We start from the raw sequence: 18,143 nt of genomic DNA, 5'->3' as shown, positions 1-18,143 counted from the left end.
GCCTCGCCGTCGTCCATCGCCCTGGTGCTCTCAGCGCAGCGTGGTCAACGTGGTCAAGGAGTGACTTCCATCGGAAGAGTACTATACGTGGAGAGGCTGACAACTGGGTCCATGGCTGCAGCAAGGAAGTGCCTCCTTATTACGCGCAAAATAATTATTCCTCCACCTGACAGCGGGGACCCACCGGACGGGCCACCGTATTTCGCAAAAAAAACATTTCCCCCGACTGCTGGGACCCACCAGCTACATCTTCGCACGCAAGGAAGTGCGTCCGGGCAAAAAAAACAATTCGCTCTCTAACTGCTGGGACCCACCAGCTACATCTTCGCACGCAAGGAAGTGCCTGACATTCGGGACCCACCTGGTCGAAGTGTACATAGCGTTGTCATTCTGGTCACGAACGTGTACGTACATACTGGTCGATGTAGAGGCGCGCACGTGTCGTAGCAGAGGCGAGCACGTAGCATGTACATGTACGTACAGCGGCCAGGGTGCAAGAAAGCAAATACGGCCACGTACGTACATACGGGTGGGGTCTCGAACGCCTACTCACGCGTACGTACGGCCAGGGTTCGTGTACATGGCTGGGTCGGAACGGAGAAACAACGTCGTCGTCGTGTTCATGGGGAGCCAACCGGCTGGGTTGGAACGGAATGCGTCGTCGTGTTCATCGGGAGGGCTTGGATGGAACAGCCGATGGAAACGAGGCCTGGCGTACCATAGAACGGAGGAAACGGCCTTGTGTTCAACCGGCCACGTTCGAAACGGGATCCTGTTCTTCGGGAGGGGTCTGGCATACCGCAAAACGGAGGAAACGGACCTCCTACGGTCGAAACGGGGGTCCTGTTGATCGGGAGGGATGTGGCGTACCGCAAAATGGAGGAAACAGACTTGTGTTGGAGCGCTACGGTCGAAACAGGGGTCCTGTTCGTCGGGAGGGGTGTGGCGTACTGCAAAACGGGACTCCACGGGATACTCTTCATCTCCACCGTCGACCCCCTCCAGCCTCCACGGGCTACTGTTCATCCACCGTCGACCTCCTCCAGCCTCCACATGCGACTGTTCATCCACGGGCTCCTGTTCATCCAGCCTCCACCGCGCGCTACTCCACCGGCTAATGTTCAACCAGCCCTCTCCACGGGCTCCTGTTCAACCACCCCTCCACGGGCTACTGTTCATCCAGCCCTTCACCGTCCACTGTTCATCCTGCCCTCCACGGGGTGGTCCTGTTCATCCTGCCCTCCACGGGGTCCTGTTCATCCAGCCCCAACCGGCTCGATCGATCGGGGTCCTGTTCATCCAGAGGCAACACCACGGGGTCCTGTTCATCCACCCCCACCGGGAACTGTTCATCCAAACCCCCCCAGCAATGCTCACTGTTCATCTAGAGGCAGCATCGATCGGCTTCAGTTAGCAGCAGTAGTGAATGAATCGCTCGATTGGGTTCAGTTAACAGCCATCGACCGATCGCTCGGGTTCTGTAACGTGTAGCCTATAGTGCAATCGCTCGGGTTCAGTTAGAGCCCAACGCCTCGCACCCACGCGCGTGCGAGTACGAGAGAAACGCGCATCGCTCGGCCCCGACCACCCACCATAACCGGGAACACCCCGATATTTTCCTCGCCCTCGCTTCTACCATGGTTTTTTCCGTCATGGATGGCCCAAAGAATGTCATGCAGCTGCGTCTCCGGCCCGCCCAGGACGAAAAGCCCATTTTCTGTCATGATTTTTTGTCATAGAAGTAGGACCCCACCACATCTATGATGATACCAGGTTTTGTCACAATTATCGTCATAGAAGTGTCATAAGTATGACACACAAAAATTTCGTTCGGCCCAAAATGTCACGGATGTGTCTTTTTTTTGTAGTGCACTCTATCGCCTTCGGCGAGGGAGGCAATCCACTGCCGGCTGCACTGTTCTCTTTCACCCAGCGCCTGTGCGGGAGGGCCACCGACCCCTTCTTCCTCGCTACCCTACGTAGTGTGGGCAGATCCGGCCTCCCGCCGCACGCCTTGCCACATCCCGACGACCCTAAGGTATAAGTTTCTTTGAAACCGTCATTGCTCTAGCTGCATGCAGATCTTTTTCGATTCTATAGTCGAGTCTAGGTCTTGGTTCAAAGAGGAAAGAAGGGTGCGGTGGGGTGGAGCATGAATCTAGGACGTGGTTCAATGAGGAAAGGAGGGAGGGAAAGTAGTATAGACTAGCTATCCAGCCGCTTTGTTGGTCTAAAAGGGAAAAAGGGGGTAACCCAGTACACACATCTGTAAGGAACCGATCTCTTCGTTGAAAAGGGAAAGAAACTGGGGGTCGTGTAGTTTGTGCAGGACTAGATTTGCTGCCCACATAGGAAAAAGTTTCAAAGAGAACAAATATGGGACCAACACAGATATGCTGCTTGGCTACATACTCTGCATCACCCATTTATACGTGTGGACGCACATGGTGCTGGCATGTCCCATGTCCCATGTCATGTCCCATACAACTATTTTGCTGTTGTTAATCTAAGAATGTTGCTGGAAAATTGAAGCAATGCCACTGTTAAAAGTAAATTACATTCTTAACGAATGTTGTTTTAAGAGAATGCCTCTGTTAATATGAATCAATGCAACCGTTTTAGAAATGCTAATGTCCTACTTTGTTTTCCATCAAGATAAGTTAGATGCATCTTTTTGTCGCCACATGTTTCATCCTCCTTTATTGGCCAGTAATTGTTTCCTTTTTTGCCTCGGTTAAAACAGGAATATCTATTCAATTTGTTGCCAAGAAAACTTAAACGTAACACCGGCGACTTTGCTTGATTTCAGTGCAACTGCACAAAACAAGATTGGAATTCCTATTCGTGTTGGCAGATTCTTAGGTGATCTTATGTGCGTCATGACAGGTTAGTACTTGCCTTCATCCACATGATCGTGCAGTGTGTTTTGAGATGCTGTGCTACTTGTATTGGTACTGTTTTAAATAAATGTTGAATTGAAGCTATTGTATTTTTCTCTTTTCCCATTAAGTAGTGAACAAAAATGGTACCAACCTAGACATGATGCTTATTGCTTTGTTACAACAAACTCTGTTAGGGATCGGCGGGAGTACCATTTCTGTTAGGGATCGGCCGGAGTACATGTTTAAGAAATGTATTGTTCAGATAATGTCTCTATTATTATATATCAGTTACAGCGTTTTACAAATGGTACTATCCTGCTTTGTAGTTCTTTCTACATCTTTAACCAAGGTATTGTTAAGATAATGTCTCTGTTAAAATGAATCAGTCGCATTGTTTTAGGAATGATACTTTTCTGCTTTGTCGTTCTTTATACATGTTGAAACAAGGCATTGTTAAGATAATGTCTTAGTTAATATGAATGAATCACACTGATTGAGAATTGCTACTCTCCTGCTTTGTTTCCCATTAAGATAAGGTAGATCAGTAGATGTTTTTCTTCTGGGAGTACAAGTCATCAACCGTTATTTCTCAGTAATTGTTTCCCTTATACCTATTGTTGCTTAAAGGGATATCAAAATTAAAGCTCGGTTTTATTCCGACTTTGATTTTAGTTGAACTGCACAAAAGGAGCCAATGTGTCTAAGGTAAACTACTGCATTACTGGGTCCAGTTGGTCGTTCCACTTTGCAGAAAGAAGTAGCCACTGTTTGCGCTACATTACAGAAGGAATGATCGAGAAGCTTTACAGAGTATTATTAGACGCTGGTGACATGACTAGTCTGCACAAAGCATAGGCAAATCTACAGCACATGGAGTGCACTGGGCAAAAAGTGCCCAAACAACTACAAGAAGCCAGGACAGGACTCCACGATCATAGACTTTACATATTTTGAATCGGAAAAGCTTGTCAAAGTTTAATCATTGATGTTAGCAAGAAGACATTAGTTTAATATATTGGAATTGGAAAACCTTGTCAAAATTTGCTCATTGATGTTAGCCAGAAGACATGCATTTGATATTTTTGAGTGGGACGCCCTTTGCTGTGAGCAGCGTCGATCGTTTTTTCCTATTCCTGTGTTCAGTTTAGAAGTAAATAGTTACTCTGCTGAGATATTCCTGTGTTAAGAGTTTGTTCTGAATATTGTCTATGTAATGCCAGTGAAAGTGCATTATATCGACTAGAGGGGGGTGAATAGACGATTTTTATGAATTCATCACTGAGGAATTTGCCAGTGAGGAAATTCCTTAGCGTAGAACTACTTGCAGCGGAATAAGTACTAAAAAGTATGCATAGCAGAACACAAGCATGGTCATCATGATGAAATGAAGACAAGCACAGAGTACAGAAAGCGTAACACAGGATAACACAGGATGAAGACAAACAGACTGAAGAAATTGAAATGAGGAAATTGAGCAAGTCTTCAGTCAAAGTCTTCAAACACATATATGAACAAGTGCACAACACTGTTATGAGGAAATGAAAGAGTTGAGGAAATAGAACCAGTTGGCTTGGTGAAGACAATGATTTGGTAGACCAGTTCCAACTGTTGTCTCAGTTGTACATCTGGTTGGAGCGGCTAGGTATTTAAACCTGAGGACACACAGTCCCGGACACACAGTCCTCACCGTATTCTCCTTGAGCTAAGGTCACACAGACCTCGCCCAATCACTCGTGGTAAGTCTTCAGGTGACTTCCAAACCTTCACAAACTCGGTCACTCGGCGATCCACAATTTCCTCTTGGATGCTCTAGACCATGACGCCTAACCGTCTGGAAGAAGCACAGTCTTCAAAGGTAACAAGCGTCGGATCCACGCAGGATCAATCTCTTCAGTGATGCTCAATCACTTTGGGTTTGTAGGTGTTTGGGTTTGGGTTTTCCTCACTTGATGATTTTCGCTCAAAGTCCTCGGAGGATGGGATGCTCTCAAATGACAAGTGTCAGTTTCTCTCGGAGCAGCCAACCAGCTAGTGGTTGTAGGGGCGGCTATTTATAGCCTAGGGAGCAGCCCGGCATGATAAGACATAAATGCCCTTCAGTGATATGACTGTTAGGTGGGTAGATATTTTGGGACAGCTGGCACATAGCACAGCAACGGTCGGAAATTTGAGTATCAAATTCCTCAGGGCTATCATGTTCCTCACTGTGTAGGCAATCCGCACTAGCGAATTCCTAACTCCTTAGTCGGAACAAATTCCTTAGAGACCAGAAGAACTTCGTCTCTGTCACTGAAGAATATGACTGAACTGTATGAGATTTCCAATGGCTTCACTCGAAGGGATTGGTAGGTGTAGGATTTTGAGTTGAGCATCACATGGAAATTTTTCCTTAGTATTTCCTAGACCCCCTTTAACAGTACGGTGTTTCCTATGACTCAAGAAAGGGAAAATGAAACTACGAACACAAAAGTCTTCACGCTTCATGTTCTTCAAATGAATACCAAGTCTTCAAGGTCACACCAATTTCTTCACTTTCAAAGTCTTCGGAAAGTCTTCAGAAATCCAAAGTCTTCAGTCGAAGAACTTCATTTTTAGGGGTCGACTTTCTCTATAAATATCAAACTCCTCATAGACTTATAGACCTATGTACACTCATAAACACATTAGTCCCTTAATCTATAAGTCTTCAATACACCAAAATCACTAAGGGGCACTAGATGCACTTACAATCTCCCCCTTTTTGGTGATTGATGACAATAGAGGTTAAGTTTTCAACGGGGATAAACATATGAAGTGTAAATACTGATATTGAGGAATTTGATTGCAAGATATAGAAGAACTCCCCCTGAAGATGTGCATAGTGAGGAATTTGCTTTTGAAGCAATGCACACTTGAAGAGTTGAATCATGGAGATCTCCCCCTATATCTTGTAATTCATACACGCATTTGACATAATATATGAAGAATTTGAAATGCATGATGAAATATGGTGACTGATGTAATTCAGCATGCGTGCAATAACATTAACGAGGAATAAGCATGCAGAAGAAACAGCAAAAGTATCAGGCCACCATAGAGTTTAAGTTTACAACTCGATCCAACAAAGTCATCAGAAGAACGAAGAACGAGAGTTGTAACTTAGAAAAAAAACGCCCATATAGATAGACCCGCTTGAAGACTAACTCAAATTTCTCCCCCTTTGTCATCGAATGACCAAAAGGTTCAAAAATGAGCACTAACGCCCCTGAAGAATATCAAGTTGATGAAGGAGCGCCAGCGTTGTTGGGGTCGTTTGTTGATGTAGGGCCTGCCGCAGTGTCGTCCAAGTCTTCATGCTCGTCGGTGTCACGCGATGAAGAATAGGAGCTGGCCACCAGGGACGGAACCTTGACCTTCTTGTATTTCTTCGGTGGAGGTGCAGACCAGTCAAAGTCCTCCTTGAGACCCATTTGCTTCAGATCTTCTGCGCTATAAATGTGCGACAGAACAGCCCAGGTGCGGTTGAGGGTTTCATGAAGGTAGTAATGGTTTTTCGTCACTACATTGTGGGTAGCAGTCATGTTGTGAAGAATTGAACCAAACTGACACTTGACCCATTTGTGATTGCGATCAACCTTCTGGTGAAGACTGAGGAGAAGCTCACGGTCAGTCATCACCCTGGGAGCTGTGCCTTGAGGATTTGGCTTGGTTGCGTTGGCGGCAGAGTCATGGGTGGCAGAGTCATCATTGGTGGAGTAGGATGCAGCCTTGCAAAATTGACCATCCAATGGATGAATGCCTTCATCAATTACAGCAGTAGCCTTGCCCTTTTCATCAGCTGAGGAGAATGTCCGTTTGAGGACTTCAATCGGGGGCAAGTAGTTGCAATGGTTCAGTGTATCAGCTTTGTAGTTGAGTGAAGACCTTGTTCTGATGAATCTCATAATCCACGAAGCATAAGGCTTCAAATCAAACGGTGACATTGCGACATTGGCGAGAGTCCTCATGAAGAAATCATGGAAGTTGATGAGAACGCCATGAATGATATTGAAAAGCAGATTCTTCATGATGCCAACGACTTCTTCTTCATTCGAGTCGTGGCCCTTGATAGGACTCAATGTCTTCGTCAGAATGCGATAGACAGTCCGAGGCACATATAACAATTCCTTCACAAGGAATTTAGTTCTTGGGGCCTGACCTGGCTTCAATGGCTTCATCAGCACTTGCATATAGTGATCTGTAAGCTCAGGTTCACTGTAGATGCAACGAGCAGCTTCAAGGGGAGGACTGAGAGGCAAAGCACGAAGCAATTCTGTAGTTGGTGCCTTGTAGTGAGTATTTTCAGACATCCAGTCCAGCACCCATGAATTCACATCTTCAGAGTCTCCGGTGATGTGCAGAGTTGCATAAAATTGAAGAATGAGCTCTTCATTCCAATCACATATATCAGTGCAGAAATTTAACAGTCCAGCGTCGTAAAGAACACTGAGGACTGGCACGAAGCACGGCAGAGATTCCATATCCACGTGAGGAATGTGCTCATGATCGAAGACTTTGTCTTTGTTGAACAGCACTGAGGAATAAAAATTTGCCTGGCTGGCAGTCCAGAAACGCCTCTTCCTAATGCGAGCAGAGTCATAGGGGTTATAATTAGTGAAGAATACGTGCTTGCCGAAGAAATCATTAGCCTTGAATTTTTGCTTCCTTGAGAATGGATCCTTTGGCTTGGGCAGAGAAGTGTCAGTCAGTTGCATTACAACCTCAGGAATCGCAATCTCAGGTTCTTCAGGCTGAGGAATTTCTGGTTCCTCTTCAGTGGCAGCCTGGGTCTTCAAGTCTTCATTTTCATTTTCTTCAGCACTAGTGGCTGGAATTTCTTCATGAGCTTCATCAGATCCCATTTGAACTGTAGTTGCTGGGGACTGAGGAATTTGTTGCAATGGTGTGAAGAGTGGAGAGTTGGGGTGCTGACTTTCCCAAAAGTCATCATTCATCACTGGTGTGGTACAGCCAATGTCCACGTCTTCATCTTTTATTTCTTCAACGCCGGCCTCTTCAGCAGTAAACTGAGGCATAGGCGATGAAACTGTGGGGGTTGAAGGGATTTTATCCACTTCAATTTCTTCATCCATCTGCTCTGACGAAGCAGCAGAAGGATTTTCTTCATCAGATCCGCTAGGGATCAAATATTCTTCATCAAAAGGGACGATTTCCTTTGATGGCATGGAGGAAACAGGAACAACATCAATTGGATTAGCAAATGAGCTTGTCAATTTCTTCATATTCTTCGATGCTGAAGAATCTGAAGGAGCTGATGCTTTCCTTTTCTTCACTGCTGCATGCTCTGCAGCCTTGTCTTCTTCACATCTGATGCAGATGGAAGAATTGGAGTTGGGGTAGGCGCGGGAGGAGCAGAGGAATGTGGTTGATTTTCTTCAGGCACAACTGATGCAGTTGCCCTGACCTCTTCATTTTCTTCAGGCGCACCACTAGTGGATGCCCTAGCAATTTCGTCAGCGGCTGGAATGCAGTCATCAGCCCTGGAACTCACATTTTCTTCAGCAGCCTGAATGTCATTAGCGGTGCTGGCATGTTCTTCAGTTGGCTGAGCAGATGCTTCAGCCTGAGGAATTTCTTGTTGCAATGGGGCTGCAACATTGGAGGTGAACTTCTCAGTTAGTTTAACAAACCTGACATTGGCTCCTTTCCAATCAGCATAGTAAGCATTGAAATCATCGCTGAGGACTTTGATTTCAAACTGGATCTTCACAAGTTCATCAGTTGTCATAGAGACAACGTTGTTCTTCAGGAATTTCTCCTTCCTGTACTGCGCTTTCTTGAGCTGCCTGGCCTTCTCAAATTTCCATTTGTCTTCTTGGATGAAGGCAGTCAGCATATGACTTTGGCCAGGAGTCAGCTTGAAGTCAGGCATATGAGTGTTTGGGTCCTTGTGCCAGAGATCAATGTAATCGAGGATCAACTTTGGATCCAAAAGCAGAGGCACATTTGTGCCCTTGGCTCTAGTGGCCCTGACTTGCCTATCTTTGATGATTTCAGCAAGTTCTTCATCATCAGCTTCGTCTTCTTCAGACGGCACTTGGAAGGCGACCTGCTTCTTGTAAGGACTTGGGCGAGAGCCTCGTCCAGCAGTGGTCTTTGTCTTCAGCAGAGAGGGTCCTGTTGAAGAATTTGGTGCAGCTGAGGAACTAGCTGAAGCTCCTGAGGCAATAGAGATGCATGTAGTCCTTTGGCACGTGGCAAGATGCACAGGTGCTGAGGATTTGGTCGGAGCAGCTGAGGACTTTGGAGGAGCAGGAGCAGTGTGAGGACATTGACGGTGAAGATCTTGGCTTATGCGCAGGCTTCTTTGCCATGGATTTCTTCGGCTTGACAGAGACCTCAGCGGCAGCGGCAGCAGCAGAGTCTTCATTGAATTTCCTCACTGCTTCTCTAGATTGTTTTGCCAGCTTGGCCTGGCGCTTGGCCCATTCATCAGGATAATCTTCACCACGCTTGAGAGTGGTGAGATCAGCTTCTTGGCCAGGTGCCAACAGAGGTCTTGAGCATGGAGGATTGAGTGTGAATTTCTTCATGTACTTGGGAGTCACATATCTGTACTCCCTCCACTCTCTTGCCCATCTCCTCTCTATCTTCTGAATGCGCACCTTGCGCTGATTTTTATCTTCCTCAGGGGGTGTGCAGTACCCAGCATAGATGTCCTCAGGGATTTCAAATGTAGTGTTGATCTCAGGCCTCTTTCCTCCTTTCTATGGCTTCTTTCCATCAGCCATTTTCTTCAGATGAGGAACTTGAACAATTGAATTCTCTGAAGAAGTATGCAACCTTTCTTCGAGGAATGCTGCAAATGAGTTAAGTTGATAAGAACCTAGTGATTCAGCAGCGGACATGAGTACCTGTGAACAGAGTATAGTTGCGAGGAAGTTGAAGAGGTCATATGCGTTCTCAAAAGATTTTTCAAAAAGAACAAGTTTGAGGAATTTGACCAGATGAGTCTTGAAGAATTTCACTAAGCGTTCTTTGTCTTAGGTTCCAGAGTTGTATAGATCGAAAATCCACACAATTGAGGAATCTTGAAGAAAAATTATTGCTTAGAGAAACGAATCAAGAACAGATGACATGTGAGGTGTTTAGTGTGTGAAGAATTTGAAGAATAAACACCTTTGAAGATTTTGTAGAAATCATTTGAATCAAAGAGGGCAGTAAAAGTAACTTTTAATTACCCTGGACGAAGAACACGACGAACTGGGATGTGGAGATGTGAACTTCGTCTGTGCAGATCTTCCACACCCTAACTCGGCGGAGGAAGATGGCTACGGCGGCGGCGGAGTGAATATTTCCGCGGCCGGCACGAGTATGGCGGCGACGAGGTCGAGGCAGTGAAGCTCTTCCTCACCGGCGACGATGAAGTAGCGGCGGCGCTAGGGTTTGAGAAGCTCGAGCTGGAGAGAGGTCGAGCGGAGTAAAAGAAGCGAGGAAGGGGGAGGGGGTATTTATAGCCACGGTGAAAAACTGTTCGCCCGAAGAAATTGGACAAACGTGCCCCTGACCCTTCTCATTCGCTTGACATGTGTCACCCACGTACTGAGAAGTGGAGATCGTGTTAGGTCGTGGGTGAATAGATAAGTATTTCGTGGGATGCGGAACGGTTTGAGCGGCAAAGCCGAAAATTTGGATAAGATAAGCTAAAAGTTTCGTTCGCAAATTCTTCAGCTGACAAGGACACAATGAAGATTTTGAATGAGTTTCAAATAGAACGCACATGAAGAATTTGTGAATAGATTGGGTTGAGTATAGCATAGAGGGGGAAGGGTCCGATCACATTCACTTAGTAGAAAAATCAACTTGAAGAATTAGCCATAAGTGAAGGCTGTAGAGGTCATAAACTCATATATATATATATATATATATATATATATATATATATATATATATATATATATATATATATATATATCCAATGAAGAAAAACGACGGAGAAGGTGAAGACAATGCAAAGTTGAAGAACATGAACAACTGAGGAATTTCAAAAACCGAGGAAAAACTCAAATTGAAGATTTTCAACTTTTGTGGTGGCGTGACCCACCGTATAAGAATGATGATTTCAGACACCGCGTACAATTGTCGTAGGGTTCTGAGAATCAAATTCTTCGTTAATTTCTTCACACTTAGTGTGTTATTCTTCATTGATTGAAGAGAAACGTTTCTTCATGTGTTGCACATCTAAGTCATCAATTTTGCATAACTGTTAGGATGAGTGTCCTTTTCAAAGAACATTCGAAGATTCTAGGATATTTAGCTCACACCGCAACTTGCTAAATCTCTTCTCATCCAAGGGCTTTGTGAAGATATCAGCTAGCTGTTCTTCAGTCTTCACATGCTCAATAGAAATGTCGCCCTTCAACACATGATCGCGAAGAAAATGATGATGAATCTGAATTTGCTTTGTCTTCGAGTGCTGAACTGGGTTGTGAGCAATCTTGATGGCAATCTCATTGTCACAGAAGAGAGGCACATTCTTCACATTGACGCCGTAGTCCTTGAGAGTTTGCTTCATTCACAGCAATTGAGCACAGCAAGAACCAGCAGCAATGTACTCAGCTTCAGCACTAGACAGCGATAGGTAGTTCTGTTTCTTCGAGGACCAACAGACCAAAGATCGTCCGAGGAAATGACATGTACCAGATGTTGACTTGCGGTCCACGCGTTCACCAGCATAGTCAGAGTCAGAATATCCAATGAGATCAAAAGCCGAGCCCTTGGGGTACCATAATCCAAGTGTTCCTGTGTGAGCTAGATATCGAAGAATATGTTTCACAGCCTTATGGTGTGATTCCTTCGGTGTAGCTTGAAATCGGGCACACATGCAAACACTAAGCATAATATCTGGCCTAGATGCACATAAGTACAATAAAGAACCAATCATGGAGCGGTATACCTTTTGATCGAAGTCAATACCATTTTCATCAGTGCACAGATGGCCATTCGTGAGCATGGGAATTTTGACGCCTTTGCAATCTTGCATGCCGAATTTGCTCAGTACATCCTTGAGGTATTTCTCCTGAGATATGAATATGCCATTGCGCTGTTGAAGAATTTGAAGACCTAAGAAGAATTTCAACTCTCTCATCATAGACATTTGATATTCTTCACTCATCATATAGGAAAATTCATCACTATAACGTTGGTCAATACAGCCAAAGATAATATCATCAACATATATTTGGCACACAAACAATTCACCACCATAAGATTTAGTGAAAAGAGTAGGGTCGAGTGAACCGGATTTGAAGCCTTTCTTCACGAGGAATTCCTTCAAAGTATCATACCACGCCCGAGGGGCCTGCTTGAGGCCATAGAGGGCCTTATTGAGTCTGAAGACTTTGTCAGGTTGCTTTGGATCTTCAAAACCTGGGGTTTGAGCAACATATACTTCTTCCTCAAGCTTGCCATTGAGGAATACACTTTTGACATCCATTTGATATAAAGTGATATCATGATGGTTAGCATAAGCAAGTAATATGCGAATAGTTTCAAGTCTAGCAACAGGTGCAAAAGTTTCATCGAAATAAATTCCTTCAACCTATGTGTAGCCTTGAGCTACAATCCGTGCCTTATTCCTCACCACAAGGCCATTTTTATCTTGCTTGTTGTGGTAGATCCACTTTGTGCCAATGATATTGTGCTTGCGAGGATCTGGACATTTAACCAGTTTCCAGACGTTGTTGAGTTCGAATTGATGTAATTCTTCTTGCATGGCCTGAATCCACTCAGGCTCCAGAAATGCTTCATCTACCTTAGGCTGTGTTTGGTTGGGCTTTTTGAGCCAACTTCTAGCTTTTCTAAGCTAGAAGCTAACCAAAGGGGAAAAGTAGAAGTAGAAGTTGTAAAAGCTACCAAATTTTTGCAGTGTAAATCCGCAGCTGACGTTACCCCAACTTCGGAATGGCATTTTTCGCTGTCCCCTGATAGTTGGCATGTAATTACCCACCTTTGCCACTCCGAAGTGAAAAACGCTTCGGCACGGAGTAGCAGCCCACGAGACGAGGCCTGCTCGATCCCCATCGATCCCCTGCTCGATCCCCATTGACCCAGCGGCAGCTAGGGTTCCCAGCCGCCGCCGCGTGCCAGCCCGCCGGCGCCGCCTCCCGAGTCCCCCCCCCCCCCCGCTGCGACCTCCTTCCTCCCCCGCTGCTCTTCGGCCCTCCTCCATCCGCCTCCCCGCTTCAACAGGTCGTGCGGGAACCAGCAAGGGCCGCCGCCCTCCACCGCCGCGCGAGCTGCCGCCGGTGACGTCTCCCGCTGCCCCGCCGCGACCTCCTCCCTCCAGTCCCAAGGTTGCTGCTCCTCTTTCTCCCACTGTATATATCACTAATTTAAGAACAAATTGCACATAGAAATATTGCGTGCTGTAGATTGCTATGTAATTCCTTCCTAGAACGTATATATTGATCTATTGCTATGTCATTACTTTGATTGATTGAAGAATGACTGAAAAAGCGGTGTGGGATGATGCAAATCTGAAGAAACTCATAGATATATTCAGATAAGAGGTTGAAAATGGGAATAGGCCCATAAGTTACTTAAATAAGAAGGGTTGGAAGAAAGTTTTGGAGAAATGGGAAGCAAGAACAGGAAAGAAGTATCCCAAGGATAAATTCAAGAACAAATGGGACGCAATAAAAAGTGACTATACGGTGCATGCCTTTTGTAATATTCTATGGTGCATGCCTTTTGTAATATTATTATGGGACCAGTATCTATTTATATGTAATATGCAACATGAAAGTACAATGGTTGAATTCGTATGTGTTACCTATTTATATGTAATATGCAACATGAAAGTACAATGGTTGAATTCGTATGTGTTACCTGTGAATTATCTAATATTGTCATGATTTTCGTTTGCAAAATGGTCGTTCTATTGCCTACCAATGTATATATCACTAATTTAAGAACAAATTGCACATAGAAATATTGCCTCATTGCCTAGGGTCATTACAGACAATTCACAGTGAAATCTACAGTTTCACAGTTGTTTCAGCCAAACGGCTTCCATCTTTTCAACAGCTAAAAGTTCACAGCAGCTTTTCCACAGCTCAAAGCTCACAGCAGCTTTTACAGAATCAGCAGCTCAACCAAACACAGCCTTAGTGGGCTCTGTGATAGAGACAAAAGCATAGTGCCCACAAAAGTTAGATAAATGTGAAGCTTTTGAGCGTGTGAGAGGACCTGGTGCTTCAATGTCATCGATGATCTTTTCAACTTGCACTTCTTTTGCAACGCGAGGATGAGCAGGTTGTCGTCGAGGAATTTGATCAGCATTTTCATCAGCACCATTTTCTTCAGCATTTTCTTCAGGTGCATTAGCTCGACGTTCTTCACGTTCTGGAATGAATTCTTCAGCAGATTCTTCGGTAGGAATGACATCCTCAGTAGCCTTGAACTTGATAGTTTCCTCAGGTGTTGTCTCATCTATGACAGAAGGTAGGTGCTCTCTTTGCGAGCCATTAGTTTCATCGAACCGCACATCTACAGTTTCAACAACCTTGTGAAGAACGTTGTTGAAGACTCTGTAGGTGTGCGAGTCCTTTCCGTAACCAAGCATAAAACCTTCATGTGCTTTCGGTGCAAATTTAGCATTGTGATGAGGATCTCTAATCCAACATTTAGCACCGAAGACTTTGAAATAACTCGCATTGGGTTTCTTGTCAGTGAGGAGTTCATAGGCAGTCTTCTTGAAGAATTTGTGAAGATATACCATGTTGATGATGTGGCACGCAGTATAAATTGCCTCGATCCAGAAGTGACGAGGCATCTTGTACTCATCAAGCATAGTGCGAGCCATCTCAACAAGAGTTCTGTTCTTGCGCTCCATGACACCATTCTGCTGAGGAGTGTAAGGAGCAGATAACTCATGGGTAATACCAAGTTCATCAAGATAGTCATCAAGACCAGAATTCTTGAACTCAGTTCCATTGTCACTTCTGATGTGCTTGATCTTCACACCATAGTTGGTTGAAGCCCTCGAGGAAAATCATTTGAAGACTTCCTGCACTTCATGTTTGTAAGTAACAATGTGTACCCATGTGTATCGAGAGTAATCATCAACAATAACAAAGCCATAGAGAGATGCATCATTTGTGACTGCTGAGTAATGGTTAGGACCGAAGAGATCCATATGAAGCAATTCAAATGGTCGAGTAGTGGTCATGATAGTCTTTGCTGGATGCTTAGCCTTGGTCATCTTTCCAGCTTCACAGGCTCCGCATAAGTGATCCTTGAGGAATTTGACATTCTCAATGCCAATGACGCGCTTCTTCTTCGCAAGCGTGTGCAAATTCCTCATGCCTGCATGACCAAGTCGTCGACGCCATAGCCAGCCTTCTGAAGCTTTTGCAAGTAGGCACACGGCTGGTTGCGGTCCTGTAGAGAAATCAACAATATACAAGTCTCCTCTCCTAAAGCCTTCGAAGACTTTGGAATTGTCAACTTCCATAACCACAACACAACGATACTTGCCAAAGACAACAACCATATCAAGATCACAAAGCATTGAGACAGACATGAGGTTGTATCCTAAGGACTCGACAAGCATGACTTTGTCCATGTGTCAATCCTTTGTGATCGCAACCTTACCTAGACCCAATACCTAACTTTTGTCTTTGTCAGCGAAGATGATATGCTTCAGATGCGATGGTGATAAGGGAGCATCCATCAATAGATTCTTGTCAGCAGTCATGTGATTTGTACATCCACTATCGAGGACCCACTCAGTGGCTTTGGGTTGATCATCCTGCAGATGAATTAGTGCAGCTTACGAACTTCATATGCTTCATCAGTGAAGAATATGACATCACAATTCATCAGACCAATTTCATCAAGCAATGCAACAGTTAAAACAGTATGAGGACGTGAGAAATGAAAGTTCATTTCTTCATGATTAGCCTGCGTCCTTTCAGGCACTTTTCAGGTCTCCAGCAAATTCTTCACACGTTTGATCACGTCTGGAGACTTGAACCTGCATAAGAGATTAGTTCTTTTTCTTCACCACCCACATCTGAAGGGGTGGCAAAGAGTTCATCACTCTGCGAGCTCCATACGAGAAAGGTGGCATAGAAGCCAATCCATTTCGTTTCACATAAGAGGAGTTAGGGTAAGCATATGAATAAGAAGAGAAATTCTTCGAGGACTTATGAACATAATGATTAGAAGAATAATGCCCATATTCATATCCCTTAGCTCTTCCCTGCGAAACAGAGTTGTTAGCACGATGATGTTCATATGAGGACTTTGATCCTTTTGAGGAATATGATCCACGTGAGAAATTCGATCTGTATGAGGACTTGGATCCATATGAAGAATTTGGTCCATATGAAGAATTTGATCTGGGGTTCCTATTCTTCACAGGTGGTGTCATGCCGACATTCACCTGAAGACTTTCAAGGCACCTTTTGGGAACCCAAATTTTCTTCATAGGAGAACCGTTCCTACAGTTAGTGCCAACATATCTAGCAAATACTTCACCATTCTAATTTTTAAACAGTTTATAGTTGGAGTCAAATGACTCATCAGAAGAATGAGAAGATTCACATGTAAAGCCAGATAAATTAGATGGATCAACTGGAGGTCCCTTTGCAGCAACCCATGAGGTTTTGGGGTACTGCTCAGGCTTCCAATATGTACCATCAGCATTGAGTTTCCTCTCAAAGGCAATACCCTCTTTCCTAGGGTTCCTGTTGAGGATCTGCTTTTTAAGCACATCACAGAGAGTCTGATGCCCTTTGAGGCTTTTGTACATGCCTGTCATCTACAATTCCTTCATCCCTGCATCGTCAGTGATACTAGCAATGTCCTCGGATGAGGAATTAGTGACAGCAGAGACAGTTGAAGAATTTGTAGCCTTTGAAGCATTTGAGCATTCAGGTGAAGAATTAGCAGATTCACGTTCAATGCATTTCAAACATGGAGGAACAAATTCTTCCTCAGCAGCGCTGATTTGTTGAGCAAGTAATGAATCGCGCTCCTTCTGAAGATCTTCATAACTCACTCTTAGCTTCTCAAGATCTTGCTTTTTTTGAAGAAATTCATAAGAAAGCTTCTCATGATCAGATAAGAGAGTGTTATGTTGATCTTTAAGGGTGTCATACTTAGTATGAAGTCTCTGAAGACTTTCAGCCAAAGCTTTTGACAGATCCATTTCTTCACCCAACATATCATCGCTCTTATTTAGCATGTATTGAACTTTTTCCAAAGCTCTTTGTTGTTTAGTGGCAAGGGAAGCAAGTTTGACATAGCTGGGTCCAAATTCATCACCAGATTCATCATCACTTGACTCGGATAGGTAGCATTCAGTTACCTCAGCACTTTTTGCCATAAGGCATGATGAAGAGGATGATGATTCTGGTTCGAATGTCATCGCTTTGAGAGATTCCTTGAAGTCCTCAAACCAAGGATCATGACGGGTTCGATGACCTTCATAGACCTCAGAGAGACGGTCCCAGATAAGCTTCGCATGATTAAGATGCATGATGTTCCTGAACTGATTTTGAGACAGACAGGAGCAGATGACGTCCTTCACCGTGAGGTTGAGAAGAGTGTACTTGCAAATGTCATCAGCTTCCGCCGTCTTGCACAGATCGGTAAGACCAATCTCAGTGACGATCCACAGTTTGCTGTTCATTGCCATGAGGCGCTTCTTCATCATGGCCTTCCACTTGGGATGCTCGTGACCGTCAAAGATGGGGCATGTCACTTTCTTCATACCTGCGGTCGACATAACTAAAACTCCAGGCGGTTAAACCAAAATCACACAGAACAAGGGAGTACCTTGCTCTGATACCAATTGAAAGTGTGTTATATCGACTAGAGGGGGGTGAATAGACGATTTTTATGAATTCATCACTGAGGAATTTGCCAATGAGGAAATTCCTTAGCGAAGAACTACTTGCAGCGGAATAAGTACTCAAAATTATGCATAGCAGAACACAAGCATGGTCATCATGATGAAATGAAGACAAGCACAGAGTACAGAAAGCGTAAACACAGGATAACACAGGATGAAGACAAACGGACTGAAGAAATTGAACTGAGGAAATTGAGAAAGTCTTCAGTCAAAGTCTTCAAACACAGATATGAACAAGTGCACAACACAGTTATGAGAAAATGAAAGAGTTGAGGAAATAGAACCAGATGGCTTGGTGAAGACAATGATTTGGTAGACTAGTTCCAACTGCTGTCTCAGTTGTACATCTGGTTGGAGCG

Source organism: Aegilops tauschii, chromosome 4 (assembly GCF_002575655.3).
Source record: "Aegilops tauschii subsp. strangulata cultivar AL8/78 chromosome 4, Aet v6.0, whole genome shotgun sequence".
Classification (NCBI taxonomy): Eukaryota; Viridiplantae; Streptophyta; class Magnoliopsida; order Poales; family Poaceae; genus Aegilops; species Aegilops tauschii.
Note: the sequence above shows the minus strand (reverse complement) of the source record.